Here is a 16167-nt window from a genome sequence, read left to right as displayed (position 1 = left end):
ACATTAACATACACAAACATACATTTCATCCAAAAGCCAAGGAATACAGATAAGTCTTCAGGTGGGATTTAAAAACAGGAAGGGAAGGCGCAGATCTAATGTCTAGAGGTATGCTATTCCATAGTCAAGGACCAGCTACAGAAAAAGCCCGATCCCCCTTAAATTTCAAGCGAGAGTGAGGTATATGCAACAAAAGTTTATCAGAGGATCTGAGAGCGAGAGAGGATTGCTGATAGCTGAGAAGTTCGGACAAGTATGATGGGGCTAGATCATTTAATGCTTTATACACAAATAATAAAATCTTAAAATGGATCCTATGCTGCACCGGTAACCAATGAAGAGATACTAGGACAGGAGAAATGCTTTCTCTCCTCTTAGTACCAATCAGCAACCTCCCGGTTGCGTTCTGGACTAACTGCAAGCGATTCAGCGATGAATGATTAAGACCCATATAAAGCGCATTGCAATAATCAAGTCTGGAAGTGATGAAGGCGTGAGTAACTATCTCCAAATCCTTAAACGAGAGCATAGATTTTAATTTGGCTATTTGTCTTAGTTGAAAAAAGCTGCTCGTCACCACAGCACTTATCTGTTTTTCAAAATTCAGATCAGTGTCAAAAATCACACCTAAGTTTTTAGCAAAAGGATGAATGTTTCATGACATAGAATCTAGATTAATACTTATATCAGAGACAGCACCTGGGAGTCAAAAGACAACAATCTCAGTTTTGCTCTCATTTAGTTGGAGAAAGTTTCTGCCAGTTCAGCCTTTAATATCTTCAAAGCAATTAAAAAGGTCAGAATAAGAGTGATCAGAGCTGAGAGGAATGTAGATCTGAGTATTGTCAGCATAACAATGATATGAAATATTATATTTCCTCATGATCGAACCCAAGGGGAGCATATACAAACAAAATAAGATAGGCCCCAAGAGGGACCCCTGAGGTACCCCATAGGTGAACGGTGCAGAAGGAGAGGACGAGTGTCCAATCATCACCTCAGCTGATCTATCGGAGAGGTACGATGAGAACCAATCCAGTGCCGTGCCCCTAATGCTAACTTCATCCCTTAGACCAGTGGTTCCCAAACTTTTTGCAGTGTGCACCCCTTTCTAGTTTATGACACATCAAGCACCCCCACCGTACTCCGGTTAAACACCACATTTTTTACTGCAATACAAGTATAAATACAAGTATTCACTGTATACAGGGCTTGACATTAACTCTTTTGCTCCCCAGCCACTGTGTGCAGCGGTTTTCCAAAATTACTGGCCACTCAGCATTTTCACTGGCCACAATTTTGTTGCTGGAAAATTACATTTTATATGACCAAAGTTACTGCATATTAAAATTTATTTGAATTGATTTCCAGGTTTGTTCGTTTAGTTTTTTTGCCTGTAAAAAGGGCATTTCCCCCTAACCTTATTAAATGCATGTCATCTTTCATATCAAATCCTTACATTTTATTAACAATTTCACTTAATAAAATAAGAATCTATAGGGCTGTTACCAATCAAATGAAATCAGTATTAACAAAACCAAATTTTCCACTGCTGGAGAAACATAAGCAGCTGAAGTGACATTTAGATGCATTTACACAGACAATTTAATTAAGCTGAAATGTAGCATGAATGCATTAATACTGCAAAATTACAACAGCATAAATAATGCTGTGAGCTTGGTGTTTTACATCAGGATTTTTTATTTACAAATATGAAAAGTTGTGAGAAAAAAAACACAAAAAAAAGTTACTTTTAAATTTGAAAGTAACCCGCCAGCAAGTGGCAGCAAGTTGACTGTCTTAATGAGTGAGTCATTGAGGCATTCAAACGATTCGTTCAGATGGATGATTCATTCAAGAATGAAGCAAGCGCCTGTCTTTATGAATGGACCACTGAATCATTGACTCAAATGATTAATTCAAAAATGCGAATCATTCAGTAGCCTAACGAAACACCGCTGACACTGTGTGTTGCTCAGAGCTGCGTGACAGTTCTGCTGCGAAGTTTGTTTGGAACTATTTTCGTTAAACAAATCGAGCAAAACCAGTCACATTGACATTACTGTACTAAAATGTATGCCCTAAGTCACTTAATATTAACTACTCGTTTGAAGTCTTGTTTAAAATCAATGTCGAATTTACAATCGTACTGATTTTCTGGGAAAACTTCACTCTCTTAGTCGTGTCATGTTAATTAATTAGGCTAGGCTTTATGTAATAAATATAAAAACTAAAAAATTTTTACCGCAGTATGTTTCTTCTGTGTGCAGTTGTGTTCATTTGCTTCGATTTCTCCATGAGATTGTCTCACGTGAGACAACTGCCACGACCTTGTTACTATTGATTATTCATTATGAATTGCCTTTTACACCAAGTGTAATAAAATCAGAATCATTCTAGCTGAACTTTTGGTGCTTCTCTAATTCGATGTTTTAATTAGATTAGATTAGTTGTCCGGTCGGGCAAGTATAATTCTCTTTCACTTGCCCCTTCAAAAAATGCACACAGATCATCAAAAGCATTCTCTCGTGCACCCCTGCTGGTCGGTCTGTGCACCCCAGTTTGGGAACCACTGCCTTAGACGATTAAGAAGGGTAGCATGATCAACTGAATAAAATGCAGAACTAAGATCAAATAGCATTAAAATAGCAGATTTACCGGAGTCAAAAGCAAGGAGTAGATTGTTCGACACCTTCAGCAGTGCAGACTCGGTGCTATGATGGGCTCTAAAACCAGACTGAAATTTATCTAAAATATTGTTTTGTGAGACAAATGACGATAACTGATTTAAAACAATTTTCTCCAAAATTTTAGACAAGAATTGCAACATTGAACGAAAGGGATCTCATCATAACATTACCGCCCCTTAATCTGTAAATTTCCACCCACGGCGCCGTCATTTTGATTTCGCAAGCGACAACGGTGTACCAGTTCTTATGCCATGGCGAAAGTTTGAGCAAAACATGCTAACTGTTCTGCCTTTGGCTGCACAGACGAGCACAGAACACTATTTAGAGTCCCAGCCTCAGAGGAGACAAGAAAGCAGTGGATTGATTTATTTACTGTATATTGCTGCTGCCACACAGATCTAAAAAACACACGCAATTTATTTCCCAGCAGTTTACCTTCACAGACATAACCGACTGTTTTTATAACTCGTGTGGTTTTAACGTAAACTTGTGTGTGAATGAGAACTTAGTTTAGTACTCACATGCTGTGATAGTCGCTTTCTGTCTGTGTGCTTCGGATGTGTGCACTCAGAAAACTATATATCAGAACTAATATGGTTTAAAACGCATGATTTCAGCGAGATAAACATGATAATCAGAGCCAAAACAGAGGTTTTTAGCAGGTCCCAGCTGTAATGGCACAGCTTTATTCTGGAAAAGGGGGCAGGGAGCAGCAGCTCATTTGCATTTAAAGAGACAGGCACGAAAAACAGCGTGTTTCTGCTTCCACTCAAAATAGGCATTTTCAAAATGATATAATAAATGATCTGTGGAGTATTATGAGCTGAAATTTAGACACATTTTGGGGACACCAGAGTATTATTTTACATATTGTAAAAAGGGGCATAATATGTCTCCTTTAATTAAAGTAGGTACAGTATATTAAGCATATCAAAAATATGGTTTCAGTACCATATATAAAAATAATAAAAGCATAATCTGAAAAAAAACAAGCCGTGCGCATTATAGGGAATAACATTCCGAATAGAGCCCGACCAATATGGGTTTTTTGGGGCCGATACCGATATTAGGGGTACGTGTTTCTGCTTTCACTCAAAATAGGCATTTTCAAAATGATATAATAAATGATCTGTGGAGTATTATGAGCTGAAATTTAGACACATTTTGGGGACACCAGAGTATTATTTTACATATTGTAAAAAGGGGCATAATATGTCTCCTTTAATTAAAGTAGGTACAGTATATTAAGCATATCAAAAATATGGTTTCAGTACCATATATAAAAATAATAAAAGCATAATCTGAAAAAAAACAAGCCGTGCGCATTATAGGGAATAACATTCCGAATAGAGCCCGACCAATATGGGTTTTTTGGGGCCGATACCGATATTAGGGGTATAAAAAAAAGGCAGTATATATCGGCCGGTATTCTTTGTGTATATTATAGTACAGTACCAGTCAAAAGTTTGGACACTTTCCCATTCGTGTGTCCAAACATTTGACTGGTAGTATATATTAGGGCTGTGCTGGTACGAGCATCGGTACTGAACGGTTCACGGGCAAATTCCAAATGGAAGTGATCATCCCTATCCCCTTGGAGTGGGGACTTTGGAGTGAGCAGTGTATGCACGTGCCATTATGTAGTTGTTTGGAATGCACTTGGCAAAAGGAGCGATGTCATTTCCTCATTATCTTCAACTGGGATTTTCCCGTGACAATGCAGCACGGTGTCCGTAAGCAGATTCGTTGATGGACACCGGCATAAAAAATACATACATTTTATATTTTAAAAAGTTATATATATATATTAGATTTTAAATATTATATAGCTTATTTTAAAAACTTTTTAAAATATAAAATGTATGTTTATTTACAACAGATATGCTAACAATAAAAAAAAAGACATTTATGACAGTAAAAAAGCGACATCTGCTGACGGACACCGTGCTGAAGTGTCAGAAGTGTGGGTATTCGTGTCGAATTTTATTATATTATTAATGTAGACATGTATTAAATATATTGAAGGAGGAGTAACGGAATATAATTACAGTATTTTTTTGTGATTAAGCTATAGCGTTTATGCATTTATAAATTTATTTAGACTAATGTTTCTCATAAATACCTACAAGCCATAGAAAATTTTTACCATGGTATTGAGGTGCTATATATGTGGTTTTAACTGTGATTATCATGATCTAAATGTATGTTATGGAAGACCAATGGTTAAAAAAACACCTTAAACAGTCAGAATAATTAAATTTCACCATATAAAAATGAGATTGCTACAATTTTTACAGATATTACTGATTTTGGTAATGAACATAAATCTACATCTGCATCCTAACTCAAGCTACTATCAAATATGTATTTCAAAGAGACAAAAAAAATGTTAATTAAAATGTAATTAATATTATCAGGCAACACAAACTTGTTTCTTGATTTGAAACAATATTACTAGAACATGCAGAACTAAGAAATTATTTTTTTCTATTAAGATATTTATTTTGTTAAAGTCCACCTGTAGTGAAAATTTTTGTTTTGTTTATGTTTTGTTGTTTATTTGTCTATGTGGTGTTTTTAATATGCTTTTAGACAAACCATGTGCCAATCTATTAATCAACACCATTGCTGAGTATTTTCTCATTAAACTGGAGTTTCTCAATGGCAGTCCCAGAAATGCGGTTTGAAACAGCCCTTGGTTTGCTACGTTACAATCCAATAACCAATCATGTCAAGGGATCACTAGCATGCAAAATATACCAATACCAGCACAAAACCAAAAATAGAGCAAAAAACCCATGAAGCTGTGGTTTAATGTGAATTTAGAACTACTTAGAGCCCACCTCTCCCGCATCGGCGTCTGCACTTCACACGGGCGCAAATTAAGAATCACAAACGGCTGCATTCGAGTCTTCAAGGCATTTTAGGACACAACATCGTCAAGTAAGTAACTTTAACAAATGTTACAGTATTCACTGTAGTTGTCCGCTAGTAAAAACATAGTTTTATCAGTCATTATCCATGTATGCCTTTGTTTTGCATTTACTACAGTTCAGTGGATCAGGAGGCGCTGGCTGGTGTGACTGAGTGGAGGCGGGACTAATTTGCATATTCATAGATCAGCTATAGTAAATGAGGCACGGGTGTGGAGTTATATTCAAGCTATTTTAAGGCATGAGAACATTATTTTCACAAGAAAAAACATTTAAATATGTCATTTTGATGAAGATAAGTTTTAAGGGATAAATTATTTGACTACAGGGGGACTTTAAGGAAAAATGACTGGAGAAGTGTTTGTTATGTTCTGACCATAAAGAATACCACAATTAACCATCTGGTTTGTACAACTTTCACAGTGGAGCAAAAATCTGCCTTTAAACTTGAAAGAAATAAACATGTAACATTTTTCGTGATAATTATCGATATCGACTGATATGAAAAAAAAATTGAGATAATTTTTTGGCCATATCGCCCAGCCCTACGTGTACGTTCCCTTGGAACTGGAATCATGGCGGAATTTCATGTGAAGTCCACTTCGCAGGGCACTTGCGGTCAAATAAGACCACGCTTGAATGCTGCTGAACAAGAAACCTCCTTACTGAAGGGAAAGTGTTGACTGGTGTCACTATCTCTCGAATGCCACCCTCCGCGCGTCGGTAGCCCCCCGGGATCACAACTTTAACAAATGTTACAGTATTCACTGTAGTTGTCCGCTAGTAAAAACATAGTTTTATCAGTCATTATCCGTGTATGCCATTGTTTTGCATTTACTACAGTTCAGTGGATCAGGAGGCGTTGGCTGGTGTGACTGAGTGGAGGCGGGACTAATTTGCATATTCATAGATCAGCTATAGTAAATGAGGCACGGGTGTGGAGTTATATTCAAGCTATTTTAAGGCATGAGAACATTATTTTCACAAGAAAAAACATTTAAATATGTCATTTTGATGAAGATAAGTTTTAAGGGATAAATTATTTGACTACAGGGGGACTTTAAGGAAAAATGACTGGAGAAGTGTTTGTTATGTTCTGACCATAAAGAATACCACAATTAACCATCTGGTTTGTACAACTTTCACAGTGGAGCAAAAATCTGCCTTTAAACTTGAAAGAAATAAACATGTAACATTTTTCGTGATAATTATCGATATCGACTGATATGAAAAAAAAATTGAGATAATTTTTTGGCCATATCGCCCAGCCCTACGTGTACGTTCCCTTGGAACTGGAATCATGGCGGAATTTCATGTGAAGTCCACTTCGCAGGGCACTTGCGGTCAAATAAGACCACGCTTGAATGCTGCTGAACAAGAAACCTCCTTACTGAAGGGAAAGTGTTGACTGGTGTCACTATCTCTCGAATGCCACCCTCCGCGCGTCGGTAGCCCCCCGGGATCACTAGATCGGTCGGCGCCGGACCACGAATTTAACCACCCGTAACTCCTGAACACCGGGGGCTTTCATTCGAAAGAGGGCCTCTAGATGTACACTCGATTCGCGTTCGAGAGGGGTCCTCGAGCTGAAGGGATCCCCCAAATTTGGTGCGGAATCGCCGTTACGGCGATATGGCCGTTCAAAGTTTCAATGGTTTTCCATAGACTTAAGCTTTAAAGCGTTTCATCCAGGTCGCCAGTAGCAAACAATGGAGCTCTGCTGGACAAACTAAGTAATTACACCATTTCAAGCATTTTATCTGCATTATATGTCCTGTAAAAAAAAAAGAGTCATATCGGCAGCATATTCGCCGATACCGATATATCGGCGACAGGCTCATATCGGACGATAATATCGGCAAAACGATATATCGGTCGGGCTCTAATTCCGAATATTTTACAGTTGGTTTGATAACTTTATCTCAAACGGTGTCAGAGTTTAATGAATTTAAGTACGTAGAGTATGTTAAACATATCAAAAATATGGATTCAGTATCGTATATAAAAACAATAAAGGCTTAATCAGAAAAAAAAAGCCTTGTGCATTATAGGGAATAATATTTAGAGATTTTTACAGTCGGTTTGATACCTTTAGATCAGGGCTGTCCAAACTCGGTCCTGGAAGGGCCGGTGTCCTGAAGAGTTTAGCTCTAACCCTAATTAAACACACCTGAACCAGCTAATCAAGCTCTTACTAGGCATAGAAACTTCCAGTGAGGTGTGTTGAGGCAAGTTGGAGCTGAACTCTGCAGGACACCGGCCCTCCAGGACCGAGTTTGGACAGCCCTGCTTTAGATCAAACGGTGTTGTCGTTTAATGGATTTATATCACTGCACACATTAAAAGTTGTACAATTATTATAAACACATAAAATGCTAATTCCAAAAACGGAGCCTTGTGCAATAACAGTGATGTTTTTTCTGAACATTTTAGTATTGGTTTTATAGTATAATGTCATGTAGTTAAATTATTTAATTAATTTATATGGTTAATTTATATATTTTTCTAGAAATTAAACCTTGTGCAACGTAAAGGGCATATATTTATGTCTATCTGAGTTAGTTTGGCCTCAAAACATAACAGGCGCAAAGAGTTGAATTGGTATGAAACCTAATGTCTAATGAATGTCAAACGCATACTGTGGTCAACGTCAAACTAACTAACTTAACTTTAACTAACTTTACAATTAGTCTTGTAATTATAACATCCGGGCCCGGCATAGAACTGTCTCTCTAAATAAACGTAACGTAATGTCTGCTTATTTCTCCACATTTAAATGTTTTATATTATGAATAACATGCCTCAGCTCTGTAGCTAACGCAATTAGCCGGCTATCACACCCAGTAGCATCTGTTAACGTCCCGTAATGTCTGCTTATTTCTCAACATTTAAATGTTTTATATTATGAATAACATGCCTCAGCTCTGTAGCTAACGCAATTAGCCGGCTATCACACCCAGTAGCATCTGTTAACGTCCCGTAATGTCTGCTTATTTCTCAACATTTAAATGTTTTATATTATGAATAACATGCCTCAGCTCTGTAGTTAACGCAATTAGCCGGTTAGCACACCCAGTAGCATCTGTTAACGTCCCGTAAGGTCTGCTTATTTCTCAACATTTAAATGTTTTATATTATGAATAACATGCCTCAGCTCTGTAGCTAACGCAATTAGCCGGTTAGCACACCCAATACCAACTCTTAACGTCGCTCACTTTAAACTCAAACACAAAACTCCTTTTTCTTTTAATCCTTAAACGTGTGTTCTTTAATACCCCTATGGTTTAATATATCGTTATTAACACAAGGCACATATATTCATAAATGGTTATTATTAGTGACGGCTAACGTGCTGTTTTAGTAAACAGAATTAGTGAGTTTAGCTGTGATCTGCCGACTAAAAATAATTCATTAATCATTTTTACATTGTTGAACCAATATCTAATTTCAGGCACATTCTTTAGCAGTGATTGAAGGTTTTTGTGTGTGTACTTTGTAAATGTACTTACTGAAACAAAGTACAAGGAACTGAAAAGAGATCATTCGTAGCAGAAAATAAAGCAGTCCTAATGAATGTGAAAGATGTTAGGATTGGTGGGTTCTGAAATATCCATGACTGAAATGATCTCTCTGAATCAAAGCCGAGCAGTGCTTCCACTCCCAAAAGGTCCTCGCTGCAGCCTGTAGCACGATGAAGTAACGTAGCTGGATCAGATCCCATACGTATTGGACGTTTGACTAGCATGCGCAGTATTGGATTCTAATGCGCATGCGCAAAGTGGGGCTGTCATTGAAGCTAGTATTTAATGTAAATTAAACTGTAATTATAGGTGGGTTTCATAGGCTCACACAAATTATATTATACTGTGATTTTAAACTAGTAGTGTATTCAAACTTTATTTAAGCAATGATGGCGTAGTTTTTAATGAAAAAGTTTGGTATGTAAGCTATGTTTAATTTTTTATTAGTTTGATTCGTTTTAGAAATAAAACTCTACTTATTACAATTTTGTTTGTTCTTTATGAATAAAATTGGGTGTAACTATTGTCTTTATTTTTTCCTCTGATAGTCTTATAGTTCTGTTGATAATTCGTTCATGAATCAAATATAATTTTTTTGTTCTCACTCTCTGTGCTATACGTGACAGAGTATAAAAGTTATAGGCCTACTAAAATATGCAGACATGTTTTTTATACCATATACAAATTAAAAAGAAGAAAAACAATCCTGTCACTCGGGGTTCCGTATAGCCGGCCCCTTATCCCGGACTGTAAAGAATTGCTGTAATTTTTACAGTAAATATTTACAATAGACCACTGTATTTTGAAATGTACAGCATTACTGTATTTTGCTATGAATTGTGGGAACATGCTAAATAATTGCTGTCAATTTTACAGTAGTATCTAAGAATGTTTTTGCATTTTCCTATGTATTCTGGGAACTTGATTATGCTGTAAATGCTACAGGAGATCATGTATACATATATTCTTTTTTTTTATAGAAGAAAACTGTTGCACAAGTTTTGAAATCCAGTTTTGGTACTCAGTCAACTGTAATAAATACAGCCTTTTTAACGAATTATTTACACCATGTTGATTATATAATGTACGCATCTATTCGTTTAAAACAGTTTGCTTTAAAAACACACATGATTAGGCAACTACATCGGCGTAGCGCGTGCTTGTGATGTCATTTCGTCATCAGCAGCGGACATCTTGGGATTTGTCGCGACATTTAGCGCTCTTCAATTTTCGCGCTCAACTCCTGCACGCTAGAAGTTGGCAACACTGCGGTTACTAGAGAAGAGGACATCAAAAGAGTGAGAGTGAGAGTGAGGCGAGTTGAGGTGAGTGTATTTAACGTTACTAATTCATGCCTCAGTTAAAACGTGAAATCCTGGTGCTTCCAGTAATTATTTTACCAGTCATTAAGATATTTCATTGTGTAACTGTTATTTTTATTTTGTGACGTTTCAAAAGGGATAAATATCTGTTCAATTATATGCTACGGAATTTGCTTTTTGAGTCCAAAGTTACGATTAACTTTAACGGTAACTAACTGTTTTTTTTTTTTTTCCATCTTGAAAGTGTGACCTGTCTGCCATATTACATTTCTATTACATTTTGATAACTGTTCAGTATAAAATAAGTTTGGATTGTTGGTAGTAGTCACGTAAACTTTAAAACATTGCAATTACATTAATACAATTTAAATTGTGTAGGTTTTTTGTAACTCAGTAACGTTAGTGGTTCACTCCACTGCCAAGCCATTAACTATTAGCACGTGTTTGTTCGATGGAGTTGCTGTAAGGATTTGTTTTTTAAGTTTTAGCTTTATGTTAATATCACTTATAAGGGTGCATGTAGTCATATTAGTACTTTAGTTGTTCACTAGAAAGTACATTGGAAATTGCTGTGCACATGCTACTTTGTTACTGAACATGTGGCTTGCACCAATGTTTTCCATCTTTTTAAGGTATGTCCAAACAGTGAGGTGCATGCTGTTCTGTCAAAGTATCAAGAGGGAAATTCTCTGGTCCTGTGCATCCTGCAACTCTTAATGGCCCATTTTAAAGAGAGAACAGAATCCCTTCTAATTGAAGCTGATGTAAGTAATATCATTTTGATTTTTAATGTCTTAAGTTTAACTGGTAATGCAAAATATTATTATCTATTTTTTTTAGGTAGCAGCAACTGCAACCGACATGGAAAGAAATGGATTACCGGATTCACACGCACTGATCTTTCAAGGCAATGTGTCTTACTTTGTCTCTATTATACACACTGTTCTTTGCTTTCTATTTCTATTATATTTATATTTTTGCCACCTCTGTTCATGTATTCTACTTCACAGTTCTATTCTCACTCCTATATTCCTTCCATTTGTTATTGTCTCTGAACCACTCTCTCTCATTAGTAACCATGGTCTTCATTATATTTTAGTTTATAGTATCAATGTCTTTATTAGTTAACATGAACTACCCATAAACCATGCTTTTACAACACTTATTAATCTATGTCCTTCTGTATTTCGTTTACAGGTGAATCCATGACCCCAAGCAAGTGGATGTTGTCAGTCGAAAGGGAAGTTGTCATTGGCCCATGTTCAGAGGCATTTGTTGAGGGCCTGGCAGCATAGTTTGCAACCTATTACAACTTAAACCTTGCTTATCAGGATGAAGCTGCATGCACCCTCGAAATTATTCAGAGGTATGTCAGAACATAAACTCTTACTTAATATTTATTGTAGACATCCAAATTTCCATTAATTTTTTTAGGTTTACAGGTTTGGACGGCTTATCAGGATTAGATGTTTTTTGGAAAAGTTTTCAAACAGCAAAAAAATGCTGACTGCGCACTGAATTGAGTACATGCAACCAAAGTCCAGCAAAAATATTTTATAAAAAAATCTATTACAAAATATGCAAACAAATATAAAACTATACAAACAATGCAGAACCATTAAAAAAATTTAAATTATTAGAAAAAATAATAACGAAAATAACAGGAAAAAAGGGCATATAAATAAAAATAAAGTCTATATAAAAATGATAAATAAAAGAAATAATTATATTTAATAAAACAAATGATTTGTCGCACATTTTTTGCAGCATGTCGCAGCCATCAAAATCAATTTATTTTCAATAAATACAATTAACTTGGTCAGTGAAACTATTGGAAATATTTTCTTTGGCCCTAACTCTTCGATAAATGAAAAAATAAGGAAAATGTGATTTTTAAAATGACACTTAAATTAATTATATTCTTTGAGTATATGCAGGGTTTTTTTTGTTTTTTTTTAAATCTGATGTGTTTTTTTTTTCCACAGAGGAATTGTGGGCATTAACCTGGAAACTGGATCAAAAGTTGCTGGAAAGAGAGACAAGAAAATTAAAGTAATGAACCCACATGTATGCACACTGCTGCGGAAGCTAATGGACTTTGAATGGCTTGCCATTTAAAAAAAAAAAAAGTTTTCCTATTGATTAGTTAATATACATGCAATGTCTTGCCCCTTCATGGATTTGGCAATTTAAAGTTAGGCACAGTTCAGACCCTTTCTTTTGTTTATTTAAACTAAGTTTATGAATGAAGTTCAGTCCCACTGTAGGGATGTTTAAAGCCTTTGGTTTAATGTGCAATCTCCATTTTTGTGTCTCCAAATATGTTTTGGAAAATGGTGTACATGTTAAATGAACATTATTGTACAATAAATTGTTAAATTTATGAAAACCTGTTATTTTGAAAGTTTTATTGTTCACATTACACATTGACAAAAACACTACTGAAAAAGTAAGTTTACACACTATCACAGCAGTGAAAAATCTCAACTAGTTAATTTAGTGAACTGAATTTCACAACAAATGCCCTAATTTAATGTAAAATGTGTGTATAGCAGTACAAGTTTACAGTTGCTCTTGTAATTTCACTCACATTTGTAAACATTGCTACTGTAATCTTACAGGGATAGCTGTAAAAAAACAACAATTTTACAGCATATTTATACAGCGGTGTGCTGTATTTTTACAGTACAATTTGTAATTATTGATTTACAGTACTCTTGTAAATTTAGTCTTACTGGCAGCCAAAATTTTACAGTTTTTTTTACAGTGCGGGTTATACCGGGCTTTTACAGTTAATCCCATGTCCAACAAATAAATACACACACGGTCGGGGACAAGGCATATTAACACAAAGATGACCATTTCTATTTTTTGTGTGTTAGGCTATATACAAGTGAAATGCCTAGAGATAGATAGACCAATTATAAATGGCTAAAGACAAACCATCCATTCCGTTACGAGAGCTCTCACAGCAAGCAATAGCCGTCATTTCAATGTCTCGGTTAAGTATAGACCCGATATAGTCCGGCTATGTGTAACCCACTTCTAGCCCAAATAACCTTGAATTTGGTTTCATGTCGTTTTTTGGCAAAATAACTTGTGAGATGTATGATATTCCATCATGTAAGCAAAGTAACAGCATTTACAAGCTGTTTGGTTTCATTTCTTTGACATGTTCAATACGTAGCCTGTGCATAGCCACGATTTAGCTCGTAGTCAGAGCAGCTATCTGTAGCCCACTTATAGTCAAACCTGACTCACTGTAGTGTTTGGCCAGGCAGCACATGAGATGGTTGATATCCCATCATGTTCGCAGAGTCAATAATATCTACAAACATATACAGTGGGTACGGAAAGTATTCAGACCCCCTTACATTTTTCACTCTTTGTTATATTGCAGCCATTTGCTAAAATAATTTAATTTTTTTTCTTTAGCTTTAGTTTTAGATTGAATTTGGACGGGCTACGTGTAGTCTGCTTTTAGCCCACCTGGCGAAATCGAGGCAAACTGTGGTCTAATTTTAATGGCTTGGCTATAGCCCTATACCTGTGACCAGACCAGCGATGAGCATAGCCAAAATAGCCTTAAAATTGTTTACGTGTAATTTTCACCCACGTAGCTTCTTATCAAATGCAAGTAAACGTTTGAAACATTTAAATTAGCATTATTTTATATTTTATTTCATTATCTTACAGCATTATTAAATAGCATTATTATGCCAAAAATAATGCTAATTTAAATGTTTCAAAAGTTTACTTGCATTTGATAATATGATGTCATGCATCCCACAAGTTGTTAAATGTTACATTCATACACATTATTGATATTCGGCTGTCTTTCATTTTTATAAATAAAAATGCAATTACAATTCCCAACCGCTAGATGGCAATTGTAGCCCTATTGAGACATGAGAGTTAGAGATCAGTGTTGTGTTTTGAATTTTTTTTACATGAGAGAGCACTAAGTTTACCTGTTGGAGAGCAGCGGACAAACGATAAAGGACATTCCTACTTGGTCTTGTAAGTATCTGTGTTTTCGTTTTGATGTGTTCATTTATTTATCTATATTATTTGTTATCATGTTTAGGAACTGTGACATTTTAGTGAAGGGAGCAGATCGTATTTGATAGTGACACGTGACTAGGCCACGGTTCAGCACGCATGTATTCAGAGGATTAATTGCAAAATTTAATAGAGTAAGTTTTATCATTTGTATGGGTTTACAAACTCAATCGATTTTAAAACCGCGCAAGAGCAAACAACAGAACAAACACAGCTTTGACAAAGATTAATCCATATTAATGGGGTGGTCCGCTGCAGAAAGAGGCATTTGAAAAGACTGCACTGTTCTCGGTCATTAGAGGTATGTGTATAAAACACACAACATTTACCAGAGAGCTTCTCTCTTTTAACACACTGAATGGTGATACACAATATATATCGTTTTTGTTTTTAGTTGGCATCCAAGCAAAAGAGAATGACTCCCTGTCACAATTAGTGTAATTAAAGTAAAAAATTATGTCAAGCTTTTCTTGTGCTTTTTTTTTTCTTATTTGGCAGATCCTGTGATGAGCAGCTTCCCGGCAGCAACCGAGTTGGACTTGAGGAATGCAGTTGGGAGGCATTTTAAACAAAAAATACAATTAATAATTTCCTTTTAAGTTCACTGTTGGTTGTTTTATTTGTTCAAAGTAAACCAACAAAAGGATTAATATTTTTTTATGTTGTCATTTATCCGTAATGTTAAGTGTGATAACATGCTCTTGATTTGTATTAGATTTTTTTTAAGTTATATAAAAATTTTTCATGTTTATATTTTTATTATCTGTCGGAGAGCAGCGGGCAAACAACAAATGATAAAGGACATTCCTACTTGGTCTTATAAGTATCTGTGTTTTCGTTTTGACATGCTTTCATTATTTATCTATATTATTTGTTATCATGTTTAGGAACCGTGACATTTTAGTGAAGGGAGCATCGTAGTTGATAGTAATCCGTGACCCACGGTTCAGCACACAAAATTTAATAGAGTAAAAGTTTTATCATTTATACAATTATCAATTATAAAAAGTTTGCAGCAGTATTAAAATAGTACAAATAGCTCAGATGTGCAATGCAGCATTAAAACCTAAACAGTACAAACAGAAAACAATGTAATAAAACGCTAGGGGACTAGGGGTTAATTTATTATTCCATGTACATTTGAGGTTAATGTTTGTACTGGGCTACTTTTGTAGTCACAGCAGCTATCACTGTGTTGTTATGAAGTAAGTTGTGCCAGACAGTTTTGGAGGCAGAGTCAGATTGTGGGGGACTCTAATAGGGAAAAACTTAAACTGCTGGAATAAAGAGTTTTAAAGGGTTAGTGATGGAAAACTTGCAGGTCAATGGGCATCAATATTTAAAGTTGGTAAACACTTGTACACGGACGCATATAATACTACCCGTCTGACATTGGCATGTGTTATTCAGGTGTCAAAGTTTTTCCAAAGAATTGAAGGAAGAAACCACAAAGACAGTGCCAAAAGGATGCTGGACAGGTAAAGCCTACAAATCTTGCCACATTAATCAAACATTGTGGTGTCAATACTCAATAAGTTACAACGCAAATCAGACATTTAAAAAATAATTCCTTTACTGGTCATTTTGAAATGTCAAACTTTGTCCGCAATCGTTAACCACCTCAATCTGTATTATATTT

General features: G+C 35.6%; 1 protein-coding gene and 2 long non-coding RNA genes across 4 annotated transcripts in view; 2 read left to right on the top strand and 1 right to left on the bottom strand.

Moving 5' to 3' along the window:
* The window catches only part of LOC107567927 (SEC14-like protein 1), a 121778-nt gene extending 112440 nt beyond the window's left edge, over positions 1 to 9338 (bottom strand). For both annotated transcript variants that reach the window (XM_016253729.1, XM_016253730.1), the window contains exon 1: positions 9133 to 9338. The gene's annotated coding sequence lies outside the window, so the exon portion shown is untranslated. The remainder of the gene's footprint in view (positions 1 to 9132) is intronic.
* Positions 9339 to 10258: 920 nt separating this feature from the next.
* Positions 10259 to 11374, top strand: LOC107567928 (uncharacterized). The gene is made up of 3 exons (XR_001606685.1): positions 10259 to 10469; positions 11099 to 11230; positions 11307 to 11374. It is a non-coding gene; the product is annotated as an uncharacterized lncRNA (long non-coding RNA).
* A 190-nt stretch (positions 11375 to 11564) lies between these two features.
* Positions 11565 to 12849, top strand: LOC107567929 (uncharacterized). The gene is made up of 2 exons (XR_001606686.1): positions 11565 to 11832; positions 12452 to 12849. It is a non-coding gene; the product is annotated as an uncharacterized lncRNA (long non-coding RNA).
* Positions 12850 to 16167: the final 3318 nt, after the last annotated feature.

This window comes from Sinocyclocheilus grahami, unplaced genomic scaffold (genome assembly GCF_001515645.1).
Source record: "Sinocyclocheilus grahami isolate Dianchi unplaced genomic scaffold, SAMN03320097.WGS_v1.1 scaffold1198.1, whole genome shotgun sequence".
NCBI lineage: Eukaryota > Metazoa > Chordata > Actinopteri > Cypriniformes > Cyprinidae > Sinocyclocheilus > Sinocyclocheilus grahami.
This window is presented reverse-complemented; position numbering and strand designations above follow the sequence as displayed.